Genomic DNA, 27,626 nt, shown 5'->3' on the forward strand with positions numbered 1-27,626 from the left:
AGAGAGAGAGAGAGAGAGAGAGAGAGAGAGAGAAATAAAATGTATGCTTACCTGATAAATTTATTTGACACGGTGAGTCCACGGGTCATCTAATTACTATTGGGAATATCACTCCTGTCCAGCAGGAGGCGGCGGCAAAGAGCACCACAGCAAAGCTGTTAAATATCACCTCCCTTCCCTCCCACCCCAGTCATTCGACCAAAGTAAAGGAGAGAAAGGAAGCAACAAGGTGCAGAGGTGTCTGAAGTTTATAACATAACCACAACCTGTCTAAAGAACAGGGCGGGCCGTGGACGACTCATGTCAAGAAAGAAAGAAATGTATTTGGTAAGCATAAATTTAGTTTTCTTTTTAATGATACGATGAGTCCAAGGATCATCTAATTACTATTGGGAATCAATACCCAAGCTAGAGTACACAGATGATAAGGGAGGGACAAGAAAGGGGAACCTAAACTGAAGGCACCACTGCTTGCAGAACCTTTCTCCCAAAAGCGGCCTCAGTTGAGGCAAAAGTGTCAAATTTATAGAATTTGGAAAAAGTGTGAAGAGACGACCAAGTTGCAGCCTTGCAAATCTATTCCACAGAAGCTTCATTTTTGAATGCCCATGGAGGAAGCAACAGCCCTCGTAGAATGAGCCGTAACTCTCTCTGGAGGGTGCTGTCCAGCAGTTTCATAGGCAAAGCAAATTATACTCTTCACCCACAAAGAGAGAGAAGTAGCCGTAGCTTTCTGTCCCTTACGTCTTCCCGAGAAAGCCACAAACAAAGCAGAAGACTGATGAAAATCCTTAGTCGCCTGTAAGTAAAATTTTAGAGCATGTACCACGTCTAAATTGTGCAAAAGTCGTTCCTTCTGAGGAGGATTAGGACACAAGGAAGGAACATAAATCTCCTGATTAATGTTCCGATCTGAAACCACTTTAGGGAGAAACCCCTAACTTTGTACGTAAAATTACCTTATCCGAATGAAAAATAAGGTAAGGAGACTCATACCATAATGCCGAGAGCTCTGACACTCTACGAGCAGATGAAATAGCAACAAGAAGAAAAAAAACTTTCCAAGATGATAACTTAATATCTAAGGAATGCATAGGCTCAAACGGACCCCCTTGAAAAACCTTAAGACCTAAATTAAGACTCCAGGGAGGAGTAACTGGTTTGAACACAGGCCTGATCCTGACCAAAGCCTGACAAAACAACTGCACGTCTGGAACGTCCGCCAGCCATTTATGTAACAAAATAGACGAGGCAGATATTTGACCCTTTAGGGAACTTGCCGATAATCCTTTCGCCAAATCTTGGAGAAATGACAGAATTCTAGGAATCCTAACTCTACTCCAAGAGTAGCCCTTGGATTCACACCAATATAGAAATCTACGCCATATCTTATGGTAAATCTTTCTAGTTACAGGTTTACGAGCCTGAATCATGGTCTCAATGACCGATTCTGAAAATCCACGTTTGGATAAAATTAAGTGTTCAATCTCCAAGCAGTCAGCTCCAGAGAAACTATATTTGGATAAAGGGCCCTTGAAGTAGAAGGTCCTTCCTCAACGGAAGTCTCCAAGGTGGAAGAACTACATGTCCACCAGATCTGCATACCAAATCCTGCAAGGCCAATCCGGAGCAATGAGGATCACCAACGCCCTCTCCTGCTTGATTCGAGCAATGACCCGAGGAAGAAGAGTGAACGGAGGAAATAGGTATGCAAGACTGAAATTCCAAGGTACTGCCAGGGCGTCTATCAGTACAGCCTGAGGGTCCCTTGACCTCGATCCGTACCTCGGAAGCTTGGCATTCTGCCGAGATGCCATGAGATCCAATTCCGGCTGACTCCATTTGAGAATCAGGCTGGAAAACGCTTTCTGGATAGAGTTCCCTCTCCCCCGGGTGAAAGGTCTGTCTGCTCAGGAAGTCCGCCTACCAGTTGTCCACCCCTGGGATGTGGACCGCCGACAGACAGCAATTGTTGGTCTCCGACCACCAAATTATTTTGGCTACCTCTGTCATGGCTAAGGAACTCTGCGTTCCTTCCTGATGGTTGATGTAAGCCACTAAAGTTATGTTGTCCGACTGGAACCTGATGAACCGGGCCGAGGCTAACTGGGGCCAGGCCAGAAGAACATTGAAGATTGCTCTCAGCTCCAGAATGTTTATGGGCAGAACAGACTCTAACTGAGTCCAAGTTCCCTGAGCCTTTAGAGAGCCCCAGACTGCTCCCCATCCTAGAAGGCTGGCGTAGAAAGATAACATTTCCGTGTGGGACCTTGCTTGTTGAAAGGATGGCGCCTGGACCAGGATGTTGTTCAGATAGGGTGCCACTGCAATGCCCCGTAATCGGAACACCGCTAACAGGGATCCCAGAACCTTTGAGAAAATTCTGGGAGCTGTGGCAAGGCCGAAAGGAAGAGCCACGAATTGGAAGTGTTTGTCTAGAAATGCAAACCTTAGAAACTTGTGATGATCCCTGTGAATGGGAACATGCAGGTACGCGTCCTTTAAATACACCGTTGTCATAAATTGACCCTCTTGGACCAAAGAAAGAATGGAACAAATAGTTTCCATCTTGAAGGACGGTACTCTGAGGAATTTGTTTAGACTCTTGAGATCTAAAATTGGTCTGAAGGTTCCCTCCTTTTTGGGAACCACAAACAGATTGGAATTGGAATAAAACCCCAGACCCGTTCCTGCATCGGAACAAGAACTATCACTCCCAGGTCGGAGAGGTCCCGTACACAGTGTAAGAACGCCTCTCTTTTTGTCTGGTCTACAGATAATCTTGAAAGCAGAAACCTGCCTCTGGGAGGAAAATTCTTGAACTCTAGTTTGTATCCCTGGGACACTATGTCCACAGCCCAGGGATCCTGAACATCTCGAACCCAAGCCTGAGCGAAGAAGGAAAGCCTGCCCCCTACAAGATCCGGTCCCGGATCGGGAGCAGGCCCTTCATGCTGTCTTAGATTCAATAGAAGGCTTTTTGGATTGTTTTCCCTTGTTCCAAGACTGATTGGGTCTCCAGGAAGATTTAGACTGTTCTTGCTTGGAAGAGGAAGCGGCAGAATTTCCCTTGAAATTTCGAAAGGAACGAAAATTACTCTGACGTCCCTTTTGCTTGTTTCTCTTATCCTGAGGGAGAAGATGACCCTTTCCTCCCATAATATCAGAGATTATTTTCCGTCAAACCCGGTCCAAACAAGGTTTCTTTGTAAGGAATCGCTAAAAGTTTAGACTTAGATGACACATCTGCAGACCAAGGTTTTAACCATAAAGCTCTGTGGGCTAGTACAGCAAAACCTGAAATTGTTGCTCCTAGTTTGATAACCTGTAGGGAAGCATCAGTAATAAAGGAATAAGCCAACTTAAGGGCTTTTATCCTATCCTGGATCTCATCAAGGGGAGTGTCTGTCCAAATAGCATCAGACAACACATCAAACCAATATGCCGCTGCACTAGTGATGGTAGCAATACACACAGCAGGTTGCCATTGTAAACCTTAGTGTACATACATCTTCTTGAGTAACCCCTCTAATTTTTTGTCCATAGGATCTTTAATTTAAAGGCACAACTATCCTCTATGGGGATAGTAGTTCTCTTGGCTCCTTCCATCTTGGGTACTGTTTGCCAAGCCTCCTTGATAGAGTCCGCTATGGGAAACATCTTTTTAAATATAGGAGATGGAGAAAAAGGGATACTCGGTCTCTCCCATTCCTTGGCAATGATCTCAGAAGCTTGGTCTAGTACTGGAAAAACCTCTACCGAGGAAGGTACATCAAAATATTTGTTTAGCTTACTGGATTTCTTAGGATCAACTACGACCATAGTGTCGCTGTCATTCAGTGTAGCTAAAACCTCCTTGAGTAACAGACGGAGGTGTTCTAGCTTGAACCTGAAAGATACAATTTCAGTATCAGCAGGAGGAATTACACTGTCAGAATTTGAGATTTCACCCTCAGATGCTACCGAAGTATCCTCCTCCTCAGACTTCTGGGAGGGGGCGTTCAAAATAGCGACAACTGCATCAGTAACCTCGCTAACTGAATGTTTATTTTTTCTCTTGCGTTTTCCCTGCAACATGGGGAAAGCAGAAAACACATCAGAAACTGCAGAAGACATGAGGGAAGCAATGTCTTGCAACGTAACTCCAGGAGGAGTTAGAGGGGAAGTGCAGGGCACTGCATGTGTGGGTGGTAAAATTTGGGACGCTTGAGGAGAAAGCTGCGGCATATATTGAACATTGTCATTAGACTCCTGGACAACATCCGTCTCAGAAAAAAGTGTATTCCTATCATTTAAAGTCCTCAATACATGAGGAACAGAAAGGGATCGGTGGTTCCACATTGGCATTAAAACATAAAGAACAAGTGACACTTTGCAATGCCTCTTGGTCCATTCTGACTCAGAATGGATCAAACTATCAGATACAAATTAAAAACAGAAAAACGTTACCGTAACTTTAAATGTTAAACTGTAACTTTTTTTATTTATTATATGCAGAGAGGCCTAAAGGACACTTTAGATCACCTCTACACCTCAGCTCACTTTGCTGAGGTGCCTACCTGCCCTGCTGACACTGGCACTTTGCAGAAGCTTTCCCTTTAGTAAAAGATCCGGACTCAGGCAGTAGCTATAGAAAAACGGTCTCCGATCTAGAAACGCATGCCTCTGTGAAAAACATGCGTAATCAAAACAGACTGAACTCCCTCTAGTCACTAGGAAGTGAGGGAAAGTGGCGCGTAACTCAGATTGCCGCCCCTCATAGCTCCATCCATCGTGGGCGTCTTAGAAAAAAAATCTCCTCATCGGCATCTTGATAGTAAAACCGTCAGGAGCCGTGCAAACCACTAAAAACCTAGAGCCTAGTTACTCCTCAGCCCCAGTGCCTGCATCCCAGCTGTCTACATAATGTCTCCTTATCAATAGGAGAATATATGATCCTTGCAATAAAGAGCCCAAACATTACCGAGTCCTTTATGTTTGTGTGTGTCATCTCTAGTAAGTAAAGTGCCCAATTTTTTCCGAGTCTTCTTCATTACCCCAGAAAAATTAAAGTTAGCATTTACCTCATACATCTGCCAGAGGCGCAGTGAGAATTATGTCCCACAAGTTTCCATTGCTCTAAAGCCACCACTGCTCTACTGAAGAGACTGTTCTAGGGTGTAGCCGTAGTCCACATCAAAGCAGCACAATCTTGTACTACTTTAAAAATAAAAAATTCTTGATTGAAGAATCTTTACTAACACCTAACTTTACCACTTCTTAGCACTAACGTAGGCAAAGAGAATGACTGGGGTGGGAGGGAAGGGAGGAGCTATTTAACAGCTCTGCTGTGGTGCTCTTTGCCGCCTCCTGCTGGGCAGGAGTGATTTTCCCAATAGTAATTAGATGATCCATGGACTCATCGTGTCAGACAGAAATCGACAGATGCAGACATATCCCCAGATTTGCGCTTTCGCTTACTTGGTTTGAGGATAATCGCCAACTATTCTGTCATTGCTTTGTGCAGATTGCTTTTAAATTAAGGGGTAAGATCAGTCGTTGCTCCATGTGTAATATACATTGGAGCAGGACAGAACCCCTTAGCTGGGTTAGTGGTTTGTGGCCGATTTGCATGCATAAGGTGAGGTACACAACTATTATATAGCTGGTTTACCAGACACACTGCTTCTGGAACAGGTAACACCTCCAATGCCTTAGATGGATGGTTAAATAACAGGGCCAGCTGTTTAACGGAATTCTCTTAGAGGATTCAGAACCCTAAACTCCTCGGGTCAGTGAAACCTTGAAGCTATGCAAATGTTCCATTTTGAAAATAAAAGGAAGAACTCTGATTCCAAATCCATAGAAGAATCTCGACTAACAGATAAAATCTCAGTATCCTTGATCTGACATACTCCTGAGAGTGGTACAGGATAAACTAAACCAAGAAGAGGTATCCCCCTCAGAAGCACCTACTCTTCCTAGGAGGAGGCATGGACGCCAATAACTCAGAAATGGTTGAACACAAATACTCCTTAAACCTATGGGAGAAATCAAGCAAACTTCTTGAGAAATGTCTATAGGAAGTGTCTTATCCTAGCTGGACACGACAGGAGGGTCCTGTCCGGAAGAAGATATTACATACATACATACCTGTGCTGGGGGGTACACTATAGAGACTTTGTAAAGTACACGTCTTGTATCATACTTTCATTATCTAATTTATTTCATTCTCTTTGTATCCTATGTTGAAGAAGCAGTAATGCACCAATGGGAGCTAGCTGAAAGCCAATAGCAAGAGGCATATTTGTGCAGCTACCAATTAGCACCTTCTGATCCTACCTAGGTATACTTTTCAACAAAGGATACAAAAAAAACATTCGATAAGAGTCTAAAGAAAAGGAAATTTATGCTTAACTGATAAATTTATTGCTTTTTTGATATGATGAGTCCACGGATTTCATCCTTACTTGTGGGATTACGCCTCCTGGTCAGCAGGAGGAGGCAAAGAGCACCACAGCAGAGCTGTATATATAGCTCCTCCCTTTCCCTCCCACTCCAGTCATTCGACCGAAGTTAGCAAGAGAAAGGAAAAGCCAAGGTGCAGAGGTGTCTGAAGTTTAACAAAAAATATAATAACCTGTCTCATAGAACAGGGCGGGCCGTGGACTCATCGTATCGAAAAATAAATAAATGTATCAGGTAAGCATAAATTTCCTTTTCTTTTTCAAGATACGATGAGTCCACGGATTTCATCCTTACTTGTGGGATACAATACCAAAGCTATAGTACACGGATGAAACAGGAGGGACAAGACAGGGAACCTAAACGGAAGGCACCACTGCTTGAAGAACCTTTCTCCCAAAAAACAACCTCAACCGAGGCAAAAGTATCGAATTTATAAAATCCTTATTAGCTTGAAAGTAGAACTCCAAGCACGGACTACATTTAAATAATGAAGCAGACGTTCCTTCTGAGAAGGATTAAAACACAAAGATGGAACAACAACATTCTAATAAATGTTCTTTCTGAAACAACCTTAGAAAGAAAACCAGGATTAGTACATAACACTACCTTATCCGCATGAAAAATAAGGTAAGGAGAATTATAGAGAAATGCCGAAAACTCAGATACTCATCGAGTAAACGAAATAGGAACAGGAAATAAAACTTTCCAAGATAACTCAATATCTATGGAATACATAGATACAATGAAACCTCTGAACCTTAAGATCTAAATTCAAACTCCATGGAGGAGCAAGTGGTTTAAACACAGGTCTGACTCTAATCAGAGCCTGACAAAAAGATTGAACATCTGAGACAAGTGCCAGACACATGTGGAAATAAATAGACAAAACAGAGATCCAACCCTTTAGGGAACTCACTGAAGAAAACCCTTCTCCAATCCTTCTTGGAGAGAAGATAAAATTCCTGGGAATCCTAACTACTCCATGAGTAACCTTTGGATTCACACCAATAAAATTATTTACACCCTAATTTAAGGTAAATCTTCCTAGTTACAGACTTACATGCCTGAAATAAGGTAACTACGACCGAATCAGAGAATCCCCACTTGCATAGGATCAAGCGTCCAATCTCCAATCAATCCGCTTCAGAGAAACAAGATTTGGATGAGAGGAAAAAATTCTGAATAAAAAAAAAAAAAAGGTCCCTCCCCAACAGAAGTATCCATGTTTCAGAGATGACCTGTTCACCGGAGCAACAAAGCAAATCCTGTGAGGCCACGCAGAAGCGAGGAGGATCACTGAAACCCCTTCCTATATGGCTTGAACAACCACCCGGAAAGCAGCACAAATGGGGAAGATAGACATTCTAGGCCGAAGGACCAAAGAACTTCCAAGGCAACAATCAGCTTGGACTGGGGACCTTAACCCAGAAGCCCGGCATTCTGACACAATGCCATGAGATCCAAATCCAGCCGATCCCATATGAAAATCAGGTTGGAAAATACTCCCAGATGAAAGATCTGTCTACTCAGAAATCCGTTTCCAAAGTGTCCACCCCTGGAATATGGACCGCTGACAGATAGCAATAATGAGCTGCTGCCCACTGGATAAGCTTGGCCACCTCAGCCCTGGTTAAGGAACACCTCGTTCCATCCCGGCATGGACATATTGTCCGTCTTTAAAAAAAAAATAGGAAACTGGGCCGAAGCCAACTGAGACCAGACGCGCCTTGAGCTCGCTCCGAGTACCAGGAAGTCTATAAAAAGAATATAGACTCCGCCAAAGTCCACACACTGCTAAATCAAGTTCCCTGGAATAGATGATCCAGAGACTGAGGAGACAAATCCGCATAGTCTCCTTTCCCTGAGTATGCTTAACTACATAGACCAGAAGTGGAAGCAACAAACGGAATTGTAAGGTACACAAGATACTGCTCAGTTGATCAACTTTAAAAGGATGAAAGACAGAGTAGACAACACACTGGAGATCGAATCTGCAACCCTTGGGTTGTCACAACGGTCAGCCACAGCACCGTAGCATGCTGAGCTACCTGTCCGGCTATTGTGGCTTGCTAACACCAGCCGACCGACTACACCTAAGTACTAATCCACTGAAGGCCGAGAGGTGGATTGAAGAACTAGGCATAAAATTATAGAAATTAATTTCCTGACCTAAGTCAGAAAATCCTACATAGATATGGAACCAGTCACGATTCCTAAGAAAAATCTACCAATGAGCTTGGGACTAAGGAACACTTGTCCAAGGCCACCTTCCTCTCCCGGGATCACGGGAAGTATAACACCATGTCCGAGTAAATCCTGCTTGTTGCAAGGATAACGCTGGGAATAGGACATCAGCCAGTTAGAGCACAATTGCAATGTCACACAACTGAAGCATCGCCACAGCGATCCCAGAGTCTCCGTAAAAACTCGGAACTATGGCAAGATCGAAAGGATCACGAACAGAAGTGTTTGTCCAGAAAGTCAAACCCAAAAACTTGAGCCGATTCTCATGAACGGCACATGAAGGCACCTGATCTTAAATCCATCGTTTTCATAAAATGAACCACTAGGATTAAGGGAAAAAAAGGCACAATAAAAGTACCCCTCCTGAAGGACAGTACCCTTCTCATAAAGTGGTTCGAGGATTCCCATTTTACGAGAGCCAGATCCTGGACCAGTATTAAAACTGGAACCATCACTCTCAGGTCTAAGAGATCTCCTGCACAGAGCAAGGATGACTCTCCTCTTGTCTAATCTTCAGACAATATAGAAAACAGAAACTGCCTCTGAGAGAAAAACATTTGAGCTTAAAACCAAACTTAAACGAAAAACAGAGAGTCAGCCCCCACAAGATCCAATTCCGGACCGGGACACGTTCTCCATGCTGTCTTCGATTCAACAGCAGGCTATGTTTTTTTTTTGTTTTGTTTTTATCAAGCCAGGTCTCTACAAAGTTAGCTCCTGGCAAGGACTTTTAAAACATATAACCGTAAAACAAGGCTCCAACCATAATGTCCCAAAAACTGGAACAGAGCCCAATGCCCCCAGTTAAAAAACTGGAAGGGAAGAAATTGAAATAAAGGAATCAGTCATATGAAAAACATAATTTATGTAAGAACTTACCTGATAAATTCATTTCTTTCATATTAGCAAGAGTCCATGAGGTAGTGATGTATGGGATATACATTCCTACCAGGAGGAGCAAAGTTTCCCAAACCTTAAAATGCCTATAAATACACCCCTCATAACACCCACAATTCAGTTTAACGAATAGCCAAGAAGTGGGGTGATAAGAAAGGAGCGAAAGTATCAAAAATAAGGAATTGGAATAATTGTGCTTTATACAAAAAAATTATAACCACCACAAAAAGGGTGGGCCTCATGGACTCTTGCTAATATGAAAGAAATGAATTTATCAGGTAAGTTCTTACATAAATTATGTTTTCTTTCATGTAATTAGCAAGAGTCCATGAGCTAGTGACGTATGGGATAGCAAATACCCAAGATGTGGAACTTCCACGCAAGAGTCACTAGAGAGGGAGGGATAAAAATAAAGACAACCAATTCCGCTGAAAAATTAATCCACTACCCAAATCAAAAAAGTTTCAATTTTTATAATGAAAAAAACTGAAATCATAAGCAGAAGAATCAAACTGAAACAGCTGCCTGAAGTACCATTCTACCAAAACTGCTTCTAAAGAAGAGAAAACATCAAAATGGTAGAACATAGTAAAAGTATGCAAAGAAGACCAAGTCATTGCTTTGCAAATCTGATCAACAGAAGCTTCATTCCTAAAAAGCCCAGGAAGTAGAAACTTACCTAGTAGAATGAGCCGTAATCCTCCGAGGCGGGAATCCACCCGACTCCAAATAAGCATGATGAATCAAAAGTTTAAGCAAGATGCCAAATAAATGGCAGAAGCCTTTTGACCTTCCTAAAACCAGAAAAGATAAAAAAATAGACTAGAAGTCTATCTGAAATCTGAATAGCTTCAACATAGAATTTCAAAAACTCTTACCATATCCAAAGAAAGTAAGAATCTCACCAAAGAAGTCTTAGGAAAACAATAATTCCTCCCTAATGTTTGTTAGAATTTACAACTTTAGGTAAGAATTGAAATGAGGACAGTAAAAACCACCTTATCCTGATGAAAAAAAAAAAATCAGAAAAAAAGATTCACAAGAAAGAACAGATAATTCAAAAACTGTTCTAGCTGAAGAGATGTTCAAAAAGAACAATACTTTCCATGAAAGTAATTAATGTCCAGAGCAAGCATATGCTCAAATAGAGGAGCCTGAAAAACCTTCAGAACCAAATTAAAATTCCAAGGAGGAGAAATTGGCTTAATGACAGGTTTGATACGAATCAAAACCTGAACAAAATGATGAATATCAGGAAGCAACACTGCCTTATCCTGATGAAAAATCAGAAAAGGATATTCACAAAAAACATAATTTATGCTTACCTGATAAATTCCTTTCTCCTGTAGTGTAGTCAGTCCACGGGTCATCCATTACTTATGGAATATATCTCTTCCTAACAGGAAACTGCAAGAGAATTACCCAGCAGAGCTGCTATATAGCTCCTCCCCTCACCTATCATACTCAGTCATTCGACCAAAGCAGACGAGAAAGGAGGAACCATAGGGTACAGTGGTGACTGGAGTTTAATTAAAATTTAGACCTGCCGTAAAAACAGGGCGGGCCGTGGACTGACTACACTACAGGAGAAAGGAATTTATCAGGTAAGCATAAATTATGTTTTCTCCTGTTAAGTGTAGTCAGTCCACGGGTCATCCATTACTTATGGAATACCAATACCAAAGCTAAAGTACACGGATGAAGGGAGGGACAAGGCAGGAACATTAAACAGAAGGAACCACTGCCTGAAGTACCTTTCTCCCAAAAATAGCCTCCGACGAAGCAAAAGTGTCAAATTTGTAAAATTTTGAAAAAGTGTGAAGCGAAGACCAAGTCGCAGCCTTGCAAATCTGTTCAACAGAGGCCTCATTCTTAAAGGCCCAGGTGGAAGCCACAGCTCTAGTAGAATGAGCTGTAATCCTTTCAGGAGGCTGCTGTCCAGCAGTCTCATAGGCTAAGCGTATTATGCTACGAAGCCAAAAAGAGAGAGAGGTAGCCGAAGCCTTTTGACCTCTCCTCTCCTGTCCAGAGTAAACGACAAACAGGGAAGAAGTTTGACGAAAATCCTTAGTTGCCTGCAAATAGAATTTCAGGGCACGGACTACGTCCAGATTATGCAAAAGTCGTTCCTTCTTTGAAGAAGGGTTAGGACACAGAGATGGAACAACAATCTCTTGATTGATATTCTTGTTAGTAACTACCTTAGGTAAGAACCCAGGTTTAGTACGCAGGACTACCTTGTCTGAATGAAAAATCAGATAAGGAGAATCACAGTGTAAGGCAGATAACTCAGACTCTTCGAGCCGAGGAAATAGCCATCAAAAACAGAACTTTCCAAGATAACAGCTTGATATCAATGGAATGAAGGGGTTCAAATGGAACGCCTTGAAGAACATTAAGAACTAAGTTTAAGCTCCACGGCGGAGCAACAGACTTAAACACAGGCTTAATCCTAGTTAAAGCCTGACAGAAAGCCTGAACGTCTGGAACTTCAGCCAGACGTTTGTGTAGAAGAATAAACAGAGCAGAAATCTGTCCCTTTAACGAACTAGTAGATAAGCCCTTTTCTAAACCCTCTTGTAGAAAGGACAATATCCTAGGAATCCTAACCTTACTCCATGAGTAACTCTTGGATTCGCACCAATGTAAATATTTACGCCATATCTTATGGTAAATTTTTCTGGTAACAGGCTTCCTAGCCTGTATTAAGGTATCAATAACAGACTCCGAGAAGCCACGCTTTGATAGAATCAAGCGTTCAATCTCCATGCAGTCAGCCTCAGAGAAATTAGATTTGGATGTTTGAAAGGACCCTGAATTAGAAGGTCCTGTCTCAGAGGCAGAGACCACGGTGGACAGGACGACATGTCCACTAGGTCTGCATACCAGGTCCTGCGTGGCCACGCAGGCGCTATCAGAATCACCGAAGCTCTCTCCTGTTTGATTTTGGCAATCAAACGAGGAAGCATTGGGAATGGTGGAAACACATAAGCCATGTTGAAGACCCAAGGGGCTGTCAGAGCATCTATCAGCACCGCTCCCGGGTCCCTGGACCTGGATCCGTAACAAGGAAGCTTGGCGTTCTGACGAGACGCCATGAGATCCAGATCTGGTTTGCCCCAACGACGAATCAGTTGAGCAAAGACCTCCGGATGAAGCTCCCACTCTCCCGGATGAAAAGTCTGGCGACTTAGAAAATCCGCCTCCCAGTTCTCCACGCCTGGGATGTAGATCGCTGACAGGTGGCAAGAGTGAGACTCTGCCCAGCGAATTATCTTTGAGACTTCCAACATCGCTAGGGAACTTCTGGTTCCCCCTTGATGGTTGATGTAAGCCACAGTCGTGATGTTGTCCGACTGAAATCTGATGAACCTCAGAGTTGCTAACTGAGGCCAAGCTAGGAGAGAATTGAATATTGCTCTTAACTCCAGAATATTTATTGGGAGGAGTTTCTCCTCCTGAGTCCATAATCCCTGAGCTTTCAGGGAATTCCAGACTGCTCCCCAGCCTAGAAGGCTGGCGTCTGTTGTTACAATCGTCCAATCTGGCCTGCGAAAGGTCATCCCCTTGGACAGATGTGGCCGAGAAAGCCACCATAGAAGAGAATCTCTGGTCTCTTGATCCAGATTTAGTAGGGGGGACAAATCTGAGTAATCCCCGTTCCACTGACTTAGCATGCACAATTGCAGCGGTCTGAGATGCAGGCGCGCAAATGGTACTATGTCCATTGCCGCTACCATTAAGCCGATTACTTCCATGCACTGAGCTACTGACGGGTGTGGAATGGAGTGAAGGACACGGCAAGCATTTAGAAGTTTTAATAACCTGGCCTCTGTCAGGTAAATTTTCATCTCTACAGAATCTATAAGAGTCCCTAGAAAGGGAACTCTTGTAAGTGGTAATAGAGAACTCTTTTCCACGTTCACCTTCCACCCATGCGACCTCAGAAATGCCAAAACTATCTCTGTATGAGACTTGGCAGTTTGAAAACTTGACGCTTGTATCAGAATGTCGTCTAGGTACGGAGTCACCGCTATGCCTCGCGGTCTTAGTACCGCCAGAAGTGATCCTAGAATTTTTGTAAAGATTCTTGGAGCCGTAGCTAATCCGAAGGGAAGAGCTACAAACTGGTAATGCCTGTCTAGGAAGGCAAATCTCAGATACCGGTAATGGTCCTTGTGAATCGGTATGTGAAGGTAGGCATCCTTTAGATCCACTGTGGTCATGTACTGGCCCTCTTGGATCATGGGAAGGATGGTTCGAATAGTTTCCATTTTAAATGATGGAACTCTTAGAAATTTGTTTAGGATTTTTAAGTCCAAGATTGGCCTGAAGGTTCCCTCTTTCTTGGGAACCACAAATAGGTTTGAATAGAATCCCTGCCCGTGTTCCGTTCGCGGAACTGGGTGGATTACCCCCATTAGTAAGAGGTCTTGTACACAGCGTAGAAACGCCTCTTTCTTTATTTGGTTTGCTGATAACCTTGAAAGATGAAATCTCCCCCGTGGAGGAGAAGTTTTGAAGTCCAGGAGATATCCCTGAGATATGATCTCCAACGCCCAGGGATCCTGGACATCTCTTGCCCAAGCCTGGGCGAAGAGAGAAAGTCTGCCCCCCACTAGATCCGTTTCCGGATAGGGGGCCCTCTCTTCATGCTGTTTTGGGGGCAGCAGCAGGTTTCTTGGCCTGCTTGCCCCTGTTCCAGGACTGGTTAACTTTCCAGCCCTGTCTGTAACGAGCAACAGCTCCTTCCGGTTTTGGAGCGGAGGAAGTTGATGCTGCTCCTGCCTTGAAGTTACGAAAGGCACGAAAATTAGACTGTTTGGCCTTTGATTTGGCCCTGTCCTGAGGTAGAGCATGGCCCTTACCTCCCGTAATGTCAGCAATAATTTCTTTCAAGCCGGGCCCGAATAAGGTCTGCCCTTTGAAAGGAATATTAAGCAATTTAGATTTAGAAGTCACGTCAGCTGACCAGGATTTAAGCCATAGCGCTCTGCGCGCTTGGATGGCGAATCCGGAGTTCTTAGCCGTAAGTTTGGTTAAATGCACAACGGCATCAGAAACAAATGCGTTAGCTAGCTTAAGTTTCTTAAGCTTGTTGATTATTTCATCCAATGGAGCTGAGCGAATGGCCTCTTCCAGAGGCTCAAACCAGAATGCTGCCGCAGCAGTGACAGGCGCAATGCATGCGAGGGGCTGTAAAATAAAACCTTGTAGAACAAACATTTTCTTAAGGTAACCCTCTAATTTTTTATCCATTGGATCTGAAAAGGCACAACTATCCTCCACCGGGATAGTGGTACGCTTAGCTAAAGTAGAAACTGCTCCCTCCACCTTAGGGACCGTCTGCCATAAGTCTCGTGTGGTGGCGTCAATAGGAAACATTTTCCTAAATATGGGAGGAGGGGTAAAAGGCACACCCGGTCTATCCCACTCCTTGCTAATAATCTCTGTAAGCCTTTTTGGTATAGGAAATACGTCAGTACACACCGGTACCGCATAGTATCTATCCAACCTACATAATTTCTCTGGAATTGCAACCGTGTTACAATCATTCAGAGCCGCTAATACCTCCCCTAGCAATGTGCGGAGGTTCTCTAGCTTAAATTTAAAATTGGAAATCTCCGAATCCAGTCTCCCTGGATCAGATCCGTCACCCACAGAATGAAGCTCTCCGTCCTCACGTTCTGCAAACTGTGACGCAGTATCTGACATGGCTCTCATCTCATCCGCGCGCTCTATCCTTAACCCAGAGCTATCGCGCTTGCCTCTTAATTCTGGCAACTTAGATAATACTTCTGTCATAACAGTAGCCATGTCTTGCAAAGTGATTTGCAAGGGCCTCCCTGATGTACTTGGCGCCACAAAATCACGCACCTCCTGAGCGGGAGGCGCAGGTACTGACACGTGAGGAGAGTTAGTCGGCATAACTTCCCTCTCGTCGTCTGGTGATAATTTACATGTAAAGATTGACTTTTATTTAAAGTAGCATCAATGCAATTAGTACACAAATTTCTATTGGGCTCCACATTGGCCTTTAAACATAGTGAACAAAGAGATTCATCTGAGTCAGACATGTTTAAACAAACTAGCAATGAGACTAGCAAGCTTGGAAATACTTTTCAAAATTAATTTACAAGCAATATAAAAAACGTTACTGTGCCTTTAAGAAGCACAGAAAAACTGACACAGTTGAAATAACAATGGCCAAAATAGTTATAGCAACCAAATTTTCACAGTAAATGTATTAAGTTAGCAAAGGATTGCACCCACCAGCAAATGGATGATTAACCCCTTAGTACCCAAAAACGGATAACAATTATATAATTAACGTTTTTCTCACAGTCAAATACACTGTCACAGGACTGCTGTGCCTGATTACCTCCCTCAAAATGGATTTTGAAGACCCCTGAGCTCTCTAGAGACGATCTGGATCATGGAGGATGAAGTACACAGATTGTGACTGAATTTTTACTGCGCAAAAAAGCGCTAAAATAGGCCCCTCCCACTCATATTACAACAGTGGGGAAGCTCAGAAACTGTTTCTATGCAGAAAACAAAAATGGCCATGTGGTAAAAATCATGCCCTAATAAGTTTTATCACCAAGTACCTCACAAAAACGATTAACAAGCCAGTAAACGTTTTAAACATACATTTGAAAGTTATGTATTATTATTAATAACTGGAGCAAGAAAGGAAAAGAATACACTTGGAAGCACTCACAGGTCACTTATTGAGTCATTTTAATATCGAGAGATCAAAAAATGAAATCCAAGAATGGAAGAGACATACTCTTGACTATAATTAAAATTTAACTTTTATTGGGGTTCGAAAATAAAATAGGAAAAAACTTTAAAAACACACTTATGTACCGATTGTAGTCTATTTGGCTTGTCGTGTCACTGTACAGAATACTTAAATTACTTCTGCAAATACTCCTATATATAATATAATTTGGGTTGCAGTTAATTAACCTGCTTACTATTCGCTGTTGTCTGTGTATACTATACTTATGTATACCTTGAATTGAGTATAAGTGTTACCGGCTAAGTTGGATATATTACCAGGTTTGACCATCTGCAGAGAAAGAGCAGTTTATAAATATAGTCTTTCTTCGCTCGATTATCTGAGAGGTTGATTGTATCTCTCTTTTCACATATGTATGTGTTTCAGTCTGAGTATTAAATAATGAAACAGTGTCTCAAATACCCCGTTGTATAATAATAATGCGCAGGACTGTTTATGTATTAGTGTGTGCTGATGTCACACCCATAAGCATATCAAACATTAACTAAATATTTGTTCCCACGCGTATACCTGTTTCAGTCAAATTATTAAATATTGATGCAGTGTTTCAAATACACTGTTAAATATTAGTGGTTCGCAAGACTGTTTGTGTATTGGCGTGTACTGGTGTCACTCTTACATGCATATCACAATCCAAATATTTCTCATTTGCTCTGTTATATATTAATAATTCAGCAGAGTGTTTGTATGTGTTTCAGTCTGAGTATTAAATAATGAAACAGTGTCTCAAATACCCCGTTGTATAATAATAATGCGCAGGACTGTTTATGTATTAGTGTGTGCTGATGTCACACCCATAAGCATATCAAACATTAACTAAATATTTGTTCCCACGTGTATACCTGTTTCAGTCAAATTATTAAATATTGATGCAGTGTTTCAAATACACTGTTAAATATTAGTGGTTCGCAAGACTGTTTGTGTATTGGCGTGTACTGGTGTCACTCTTACATGCATATCACAATCCAAATATTTCTCATTTGCTCTGTTATATATTAATAATTCAGCAGAGTGTTTTTGCATTAGACTGTGCCTGTATTCGCTGCTTTTTGTGTGTAAAAAACTTGTATATATCTCAATTTAAGCAATATAATTTGTCGTTAAATTAGGTATATTACCAGCTTCAACCCTCTATAAATTATACAAGGCAGTTTATCAGTGCACTGTGTTTATTCAGTTGTCTGAGAGGTTAACTGTGTCTCAGTTTTTACACTCTTATACAAATTTCGGTCTAGAAAGTTTTAATAAAAATCACAGTAGCTTATGTCCTGTCATGTAATAGTGATTCACAGGACCTTATTTGCCTGCTCAGTTTTGTAAGAGGTTAGCTGTGTCTATCTTTTTACACACACTTGTGTCTAATAGTTTAAATCTTCAATAATGTTGCAACGACCTAACTGCACATTTGTGACTGTTTATGCATTAGCGTGTGCTGACATTTGCGGCTATTTTTTTAAAAATTTTTTGATATGCTTATATAAATCACAGTTTTGTACATACATGTAATCCGTGATATTAGGTATACTGACTAAATTTACAGCTGTAACCGTTAACTGCCTGGGAGAGTAATATGCTCTCCAGCGTTCTCGGGTGCTAGGTTAATTAATGCAACATGATTGTCAGTGACACTTGGCTAGCCGGATCAAATGTAAATATTGAACCATTCCTAGCTCTCTGTAGACTTAGAATAAATTGAGTGAAAAGACTACAGTAATTGAATCGGTAGCTTAAGGCTTGCTAAAAACACAGGAGCTCCTAGGACTCCTCACCATTGCCCTAACGTCCCTGACATGTTTCGCCACGTAACGTGGCTTTTTCAAAGGTGAACGCGCCGCACTGTGGTCGGCTATTTAAGGCTACTGATTGTCACGCCCCCAATGGGCGTATCATTGCCTACTGACCTATCGATGTAAAGTGTAACCATTCGTCATAGATGGGTGGATATTGGTGAGTTATCGTCACTCAAATTTAACTGTTTCTTAACCAACTAGAGGATTGGGCATGATTTTATGAATGAAACTTCCATTTTATTAGAGTTGGAAATGGAGAACCTGAATTAACTATTCTGCAATGTCTATTGAACTCAGTGTAGTAGAATACTTTTACATATGAAGTAAATTTACATGATTTGCTACCTAAGTTGGTTTTCATGATGCTACTTTGGTGGAATTGGGTACAATCTTATGATGTGTTTGTGTCGATTCTTTTGTCTACGTACAATACCGGGGATTGTAAGTACATAACAGAATTTTTAGAATAAACTGAGTTGCTGCTGTCATACCAATATTGATAGATTGTATAGAGTTACAAGAATTAGTTGTTTTGATATAGATACAATAGAGTGACATTGCATCATGTGATTAGCTCATGTTATGTACCTACGACATGTCACCATTATCCTGTCTGCGACTGCTTTACTTTGGAACATTGTTGAAGTTACTTTTTTATTTTAGAATTATGAACTCCCTATCAGGTTTGGGATACAAAAGTGAGTGATACTTGATCATTTGGATTTAAATGTGAAGTGTTGTGTGACCTGTCTTGGTTAAGTGTGTAACGATGTGATGCTAATCATTCTGGGGTGATTGATAGTGCAAACATTAAATGTGTATATAAGAAATAAGAGTGTATATTTACTATTAAGTATCTAAAACAGGATTTCTTAGTGTATAGGGTCAGCCCCATCTAGATTATTATGGGACATTAAAAATAACAAATTAAAGTGATACTTGATATTTTAGTGTGACATTTTAAATGAAGAAATGTCTGAAGCAATTCATTGAAAGCAATGCTGTGAAATTAGATTGGGAAGGTGAAACAAAACGTGGGTGAGTTTGTGAATATCGTTTGATTAATTGTGTTAAAAGGGAAAAAGAGGGGGGGGGGTTTATTTTGAGCTTTATGATAATTAAATAGTTTACCCTTGATTATTAGAGGTGATCTTGAAAAAGCATATTATATCTGCATAATTTGGTAGTATTCAATTTGATAAAAGCATTTCCTTTACTATGACTAAGTCTTTACACATAGTTCTTATAGAAACGAGACAAAGTTGTTGAATTCATTTAGTCCGTAAGGTTGTACAGTATTCAATAGAAAAATCCATTTACTCTCTGCTTGGAGTAACATATTCTCCAAATTTCCGCCTCTTATGCCCAATTCTTTCTTTTCAATGCCAAAGCATTTGAGATCCGATTGTTTTGAATTGTGACGCTTGAGAAAATGGCGTGCTACAGAGGTCACATTTTTACCCTCCTGTGCATCTTTAGCAGCATTTTTGATATTCCTCAGATGTTCTTGAAGTCTTATTCTGATTTTCCTCGTTGTCATCCCAACATAGAACATATTACATGTACATTGCAGGGCATATATTACACCCTCTGTATGGCAATTGATGTAAGATTTAATCTTATGCCTTTTGTTGAATCGATCACAGAGTTCATCTTTTTTAATCATAAAACTGCATGTACTGCAGGTACCACATTTAAATGAGCCTTGTTTGAATGCTCCCTTGGTTTTCGGGCCTTGTAGATGACTGGGACTGATTAAGTCCTTAAGATTTCGGGTTCTTCTGTATCCCGTATGGACCCTCTCTCCCAGGATTCGTGATAAAATCGGGTCAGAGGTTAGTATGTGCCAGTTGTTCTGTAGGATATTTACAATTTGGATGCTCCTTGGATTGTAAGTGGAGATAAATCTGATTTGGTCTTGCTGAGATTTCTTTTTCTTTTTTAGTAGGTCCCGTCTAGATGTATTTCTAGCTTTAGATTCTGCTTTTTTAATGGATCTGCGACTATAACCTCTGGATATGAGTCTTTCGGTAACCTCTTTAGCTCTCTGTTTGTAGTTGTCCTCAGTGGAACAGTTACGTCTCATTCGGAGAAATTCACCTCCTGGTAGAGCTTTAATTGTATTTGGAGCATGTGAGCTTGTACTATGAAGTAGGCTGTTGGTAGCTGTCCTTTTACGGTGAACATCCATTGCTAATGTACCTGTTGCAGTTTTTATGATTTGGAGATCAAGAAAGTTGATTTTTGTCTGATCAGCTTCATATGTGAGTTTGATGTTAATATTATTAGAATTCAACCTTGCCATGAATGTGTCTAATTCGTTTTTGGTGCCTTCCCAAAAGAAGAGCACGTCATCAATGTAGCGAATCCATAATGGGATTTTGTTTAGGTTATCAGTGTTGTCATCTGAGAAAACATATTTGTGCTCCCACCAGCCTAGAAAGAGATTGGCATAGGTGGGAGCACAGGCAGTACCCATCGCGGTACCCCTAGTTTGGAGGTAAAAATTATTGTTGAATGTAAAGAAGTTATGAGTGAGAATGAACTTCAACAATTGCAAGATAAAGTCATCATGAGCAGGGTTTTCTTCTGAACCCATTGCTAAAAACCATTTGACAGCTTGGATTCCCAATTCGTGTTTGATGCATGTATATAGCGATTCTACATCAGCAGTAACTAGCCATGTTGTTGATGATAGATGTACATTGTCTAGTTGGATGAGGACATCCGTTGTGTCCTGTACGTAAGATGGTAGTTGGGGAAGAAAATTTCTTAATCTGAAATCAATATATCTGCTGGCTTTTTCAGTGAGGCTGTTGATACCTGAAACGATTGGACGGCCAGGCGGATGATTTTTATTTTTGTGGATTTTGGGAATCAAGTAAAATGTTGCCACTGTTGGATCATTCACTTTCAAGAATTGAAATTCTTTGCTTGTAATGATGTTGTCATATTTTGCCATATTTAGAATATTCATGTATTCTTGAAGGAATGTTTGGTTGGGATTAAATCCCAATTTCTTGTAGCAAGAGGTATCTTTAAGTTGTCTATCCGTCTCTTGTTTATACATGTTGATTGGCCATAGCACAATGTTGCCTCCCTTGTCAGAGTTGCGGATAATTACATCATCCCAGTTTTTAATCTCATGCAGTGCTTTCTGTTCCTCATATGACAGATTGTGTTGAGTTTGTGTATTTGATAATTTAGTTATTTGTTCACAAACCACATCTGTGAATGTCTGAAGTTGGGGCATTGTTTAAGTTTAGGCATAAAAGTGGATTTGTTTGATATCTTGTCCCTCCATTTTATTTCTTTAGATGACTCTGATTCCAATTCTTCCTCTGGGTTATTTTCGGATAGTAAAGATTCCATCATTTCCAGGGTGGATGTTTCCTCATCAGACCACTGATGGATAGATGTTGTATCACTTAAATTTGATCTACCACTATAGAATCTTTTTAAAGCTATCTTGCGAACAAACAGCTGCACATCTTTGATGGTTTCAAATTTATCAAGATTCGAAGTGGGACAGAAAGACATTCCTTTAGATAATAGCGATCTATGCGAGTCTGACAGTAATTTTTGGGAGAGGTTTATTATTCTTAATGAGTCAGTCTCATTTGTGAGAAGGGGCTCGGAGCCCTCTGGTAAGGCTTTCGGTTCCTGTTGTTTGTCTTGTTCGTTGTTTGACTTTTGTTTTGCCTTTTTGCTTTGCCCCCTGCCTCTTCTGGTGTGTCTGTTTGTGAAGAGGCTCCTGCTCCTAAAAAAACCTTCCTTTTTCCTCGTGTTATTCTTATGTTTCTTTCTGAGTTTGATGTTGATGGTTCTGTGTCTGATTCCTAAGTTTCAGACTCTTCCCCTTCCGTGTCAGAAACATCACTCTGAACTATGTTTACTCTTGATGGTCTCTCTCTGTTGAAGTTAATTTTAGTTTTCCATTTGTATACTTTTTTATTCTCGTAATCAGTTTTGTCCCTGTTCAGTTTGCCCTGTTTGGTTTGTTTTATTTCATTCTCGTACTTATCTAACTCCTTTTGATATTGTTTGTAGTTTTGCTCAAAATCTGTTAGCGTCTCAAATTCTTGTAATTGAGTGTTCAGTTCTTGAACCTTTGTCTCTAAGAGATCATACTCTTCTGTATCATGTTTGATAAGTATTTTCATTAATTTTGTTGAACATTCAGATAGTGCATCTTCCCATTCGATGTTATGTTGGGGATTTCGGAACTCAAATGCTGGAAATAGTTGTATCCTCAGTCCTCTTGGAATAAGCTTAAGTTCTATGTATTTCTCAAAAAAATGGTGATTCCACCAAAGTTTATCTTGTTTAAACATAAGTTTATGAATTTCTTTGAGTTTTTTCCTATTTTATTTTCGAACCCCAATAAAAGTTAAATTTTAATTATAGTCAAGAGTATGTCTCTTCCATTCTTGGATTTCATTTTTTGATCTCTCGATATTAAAATGACTCAATAAGTGACCTGTGAGTGCTTCCAAGTGTATTATTTTCCTTTCTTGCTCCAGAAATCAGTATTATACACATAGCACCAAATCTAGCCACTCAGTTGGCTGATAACACAAAGGCCCCACTAGTTGGCCAGACATTTAAATAAAACAGGTCCTATTTATACCTGTAGTGCCATTGGTAATCCCATTATTATTAATAAGCCTGCTACCAGTCGTTTTTACTGCAGTTAAGGCTCATACATTATTTCAGTATTAACAGTATTTTCAGAGTCAATTCCATTCCTTAGAAAATACATTCAGTGTACACACACACACACACACATCAGCCTGATACCAGTCGCTATCACTGCATTTAAGGCTGAACTTACTTTACAATGGTATCAGCAGTATTTTCTCAGTCAATTCCATTCCTCAGAAAATAAATTACTGCACATACCTCATTTGTTGCAGGGGAGCCCTGCATGCTATTCCCCTTCTCTGAAGTTACCTCACTCCTCAGATGAGAAACAGCCAGTGGATCTTAGTTACGTCTGCTAAGACCATAGAAAAAAAACCCAGGCAGATTCTTCTTCTAATGCTGCCTGAGAATAAACAGCACACTCCGGTGCCATTTAAAAATAACAAACTTTTGATGGTAGAAATAAACTAAGTTAAAAAACACCACAGATCTCTCACAGCTTCCTTTTTAGTTAGGCTGCAAGAGAATGACTGAGTATGATAGGTGAGGGGAGGAGCTATATAGCAGCTCTGCTGGGTAATTCTTTTGCAGTTTCCTGTTAGGAAGAGATATATTCCATAAGTAATGGATGACCCGTGGACTGACTACACTTAACAGGAGAAAAGAGCAGATAACTCAAAAACTCTTCTAGCAGAAGAAATAACCAAAAGGAACAATACTTTTCCAAGAAAGTAATTTAATGTTCAGAGAATGCATAGTTTCAAACGGAGGAGCCTGTAAAGCCCTCAGCACCAAATTGAGACTCCAAAGAGGAGAGATTGAATTAATGACAGGCTTGATACGGACCAAAGCCTGTACAAAACAATGAATATCAGGATGATTAGCAATCTTTCTGTGAAAAAAGAACAGAGAGTAGAGATTTGTCCTAACAAAGAACTGAAGACAAAACCTTATCCAAACCAACCTGAAAAAAATAATAAAATTCTATGAATTTTAAAAGAATGCCAAGAAAAGTAGGTCTTCTAGACTCAATAATAAATCTTTCTAGAGACAGATTTACGAGCCTGAAACATAGTATTAATCAATGAGTCAGAGAAACCTCTATGACTAAAAATCAAGCATTCAATCTCCATACCTTCAAATTTAATGATTTGAGATCCTGATGGAAAAATTGGGCCTTGAGAAAGAAGGTCTGGTTTAAACGGAAGTGACCAAGGTTGGCAACTGGCCATCCGAATGAGATCCGCATACCAAAACCTGAGAGGCCATGCTGGAGCCACCAGCATAACAAACAAATACTCCATAAGAATTTTGGAAATCACTTTGGAAGAAGAACTAGAGGCGGAAAAAAATAGGCAAAAAGATTATTCCAAAGAAATGTCAATGCATACACAACTTCCGCCTGAGGATCCCCGGACCTGAATAGGCCCCTGGGAAGTTCTTTATTCAGATGAGATGCCAACAGATCTATTTCTAGAAATGCTCACATCTGAAAAATTGAAAAACATATCTGGGTATGAAAGACCATTCTCCCGGATGTAAAGCTTGATTAACAGAGATAATCCGCTTCCCAAATATCTATACCTGGGAAAAAAAACACAGAATTTAGATAGGAGCTGGATTTAGCCCAAGCTAATATCCGAGACACTTCTGTCACAGCCTAAGGACTGGTAGTCCTACCCTGATGATTGACATACACCATAGTTGTGATATTGTCTGAAAAATAATAAACGTCTTCTTCAAAAAGAAACTAACTGAAAAACTCTGAGAAAGCACGGAGTTCTAAAATATCAAATGGTAATCTCGCCTCCTGAGATTTCCAAACCCCTTGCGCTGACAGAGATCCTCAGACAGCCTCCCAACCAAAAAGACTCACATCTGTAGAGATCATGGTCCAGGTTGAAAGAAACAAAGAGACCTGTAGAACTAAATGATGGTGATCTTAACCACCAAATCAAGAGAGATAAATATTAGGATTCAAAGATTTAAAATGCGAAATCCTAGAATCCCTGCACCATAATTCAGCATAAAAGACTGGAAAGGTTCTTTCTATTGAAAATGAGCAAAGGGAATTGAATCCAATGCTGTGGCCATAAGACCTAAAACTTCTATGCATATATAGCAACTGAAGGAAATAAGAGAGACTAAAGGTACCGACAGACGGAACCCAATAAAATTGTCCCTTGCCTGATAGAGACAAAGACAGTGACACAAACTATCTGGAAACTATCTGGAAACCTAAAAAAGGTGACCCTTGTGTGAGGAATCAAGAGCTTTTGAAAAAAAGATCCTCTAACTATGTCCTGGAAGAACAAAGTGAATCATATGAGATTCCACATCCTCAGAAAATAATCTGAATGAAGAAAAATGAAAATATGCATTTATTGTATCTAATGAAAACAAATAATGCTATCACCGACCAAAAAAAGGCAGAATAGTTTGAATAAAACCCCAAAACCCAGTTCCTAAAAATGGAACTGGAAGAAATACCCCAGAAGATTCCAGGTCTGAGCAGCGCTTGAACCCCACGGGTGATCAGCCATGCTTCAACAGTACCCAAAATATATAGGACCGAAACACACTTAAAGAAAGTGTTAGCCTTACTGGAATAAAATCAAAGAAATTTGGACCGAATAGAACCAAATAAATTTCAAAAAAGTCTTAACCTGCCCCTTGCCAGCCAAGCTGGAATACGGCACGTACATCGCAATTTTAGGGAGCTGATTTTGAACTGAAAAATTTCCAATTATAAACATGTTACTTGGGAAAGAATTCAGGAATTCATTCCATAATAAGAACAACCAAACTAGTATAAGCTTAAAGTTTTAGTCTTAGAACTCAATCTTGAAGCCCAGAGTAACAGTTAAGAATTGAATCCAATTATAAAACAAATAATTGATTATCCTAGAACAAAAGAAATATGGATTTTTAGAAATCACAAAATTCTTCTAGCTAAAACAGCTAAAGACATAGATTAAACCTCATTTGCGAAAATATTCAATAAAATGAAGACACAAATGAAATTATTAGCATGATAGTCTAGTTAAAGGACCAGTCAATACACTGGACTTGCATAATCAATAAATGCAAAACAACAAGACAAATGCAACAGCACCTAGTCTAGTAAATTTTGTCCCTTTAACAATGCTAAAATAAATCATAATCTGATACTTGATCTTAAAGTAAACAGAAAAAATGAAGCAATTGCAACATCATCCAAATAAATCACAGGTCCAAGAAAAGTACCTGAAACTAAATAATTTTCCATAAATAAGATACAACCATCTAAAGGAAAATGAATACTATTTTGCTATAGAAACAATAGCATAATTAGTAGGAGTAGAGAAAGCCCCAATAAATTGGAGAACCCTCCAAATTGAATTTAACTGCCGGCAAAGAATATAGTTTAAAACCTTTGAAGAAGGAATAAAAGAAAATTCTCAGCCTATTCCATTCTCTAGTATGAGGAACTGGAAAAAAACCTCTGAAAACACAGAAGAATAAATAAAGCAGAAATAGTGTTAGCTAGTCTTGAAAAAACAGAATTTATGTTTACCTGATAAATTTCTTTCTCCTACGGTGTGTCCGGTCCACGGCTTCATCCTTACTTGTGGGATATTCTCATTCCCTACAGGAAATGGCAAAGAGAGCACACAGCAAAAGCTGTCCATATAGCCCCCCCTCTGGCTCCGCCCCCCAGTCATTCGACCGACGGTTAGGAGAAAAAGGAGAAACTATAAGGTGCCGTGGTGACTGTAGTGTACAGAAAAATAAAAATTTTAAACCTGACTAAAAGCCAGGGCGGGCCGTGGACCGGACACACCGTAGGAGAAAGAAATTTATCAAGTAAACATAAATTCTGTTTTCTCCTACATTGGTGTGTCCGGTCCACGGCGTCATCCTTACTTGTGGGAACCAATACCAAAGCTTTAGGACACGGATGAAGGGAGGTAACAAGTCAGGTAACCTAAACGGAAGGCACCACAGCTTGCAAAACCTTTCTCCCAAAAATAGCCTCCGAAGAAGCATAAGTATCGAATTTGTAAAATTTGGCAAAAGTATGCAGAGAAGACCAAGTCGCTGCCTTACAGATCTGTTCAACAGAAGCCTCATTCTTGAAGGCCCATGTGGAAGCCACAGCTCTAGTAGAATGAGCTGTAATTCGTTCAGGAGGCTGCCGGCCGGCAGTCTCATAAGCTAATCAGATGATGCTTTTTAGCCAAAAGGAAAGAGGTAGCAGTAGCTTTCTGACCTCTCCTCTTACCAGAATAGATGACAAACAAGGAAGATGTCTGTCTGAAATCTTTTGTTGCTTCTAAATAGAATTTTAAAGCACGAACTACATCTAGGTTATGTAACAAACGTTCCTTCTTCCAAACTGGATTCGGACACAGCGAAGGAACAACTATTTCCTGGTTAATATTCCTGTTAGAAACCACCTTTGGAAGAAAACCAGGCTTGGTACGTAAAACTACCTTATCCGTATGAAACACCAGATAGGGTGGAGTACACTGCAAAGCAGATAATTCAGAAACTCTTCTAGCAGAAGAAATAGCAACCAAAAACAGAACTTTCCAAGATAGTAACTTAATCTATGGAATGCAAAGGTTCAAACGGAACCCCTTGAAGAACTGAAAGAACTAAGTTTAGACTCCATGGAGGAGTCATAGGTCTGTAGACAGGCTTGATTCTAACTAACACCTGTACAAACGCTTGTACATCTGGCACGGCTGCCAGACGTTTGTGCAACAAGACAGACAGAGCAGATATCTGTCCTTTTAGAGAACTAGCTGACA

The 27,626-nt window shown here is 40.5% G+C and overlaps 1 protein-coding gene across 1 annotated transcript in view; it reads right to left on the reverse strand.

Annotated features, from left to right (window-relative positions):
• Positions 1-27,626, reverse strand: part of CPSF1 (cleavage and polyadenylation specific factor 1) — a gene marked incomplete in the record, with an annotated part of 548,143 nt that overhangs the window by 420,566 nt on the left and 99,951 nt on the right.

This window comes from Bombina bombina, chromosome 5 (assembly GCF_027579735.1).
Source record: "Bombina bombina isolate aBomBom1 chromosome 5, aBomBom1.pri, whole genome shotgun sequence".
Classification (NCBI taxonomy): domain Eukaryota; kingdom Metazoa; phylum Chordata; class Amphibia; order Anura; family Bombinatoridae; genus Bombina; species Bombina bombina.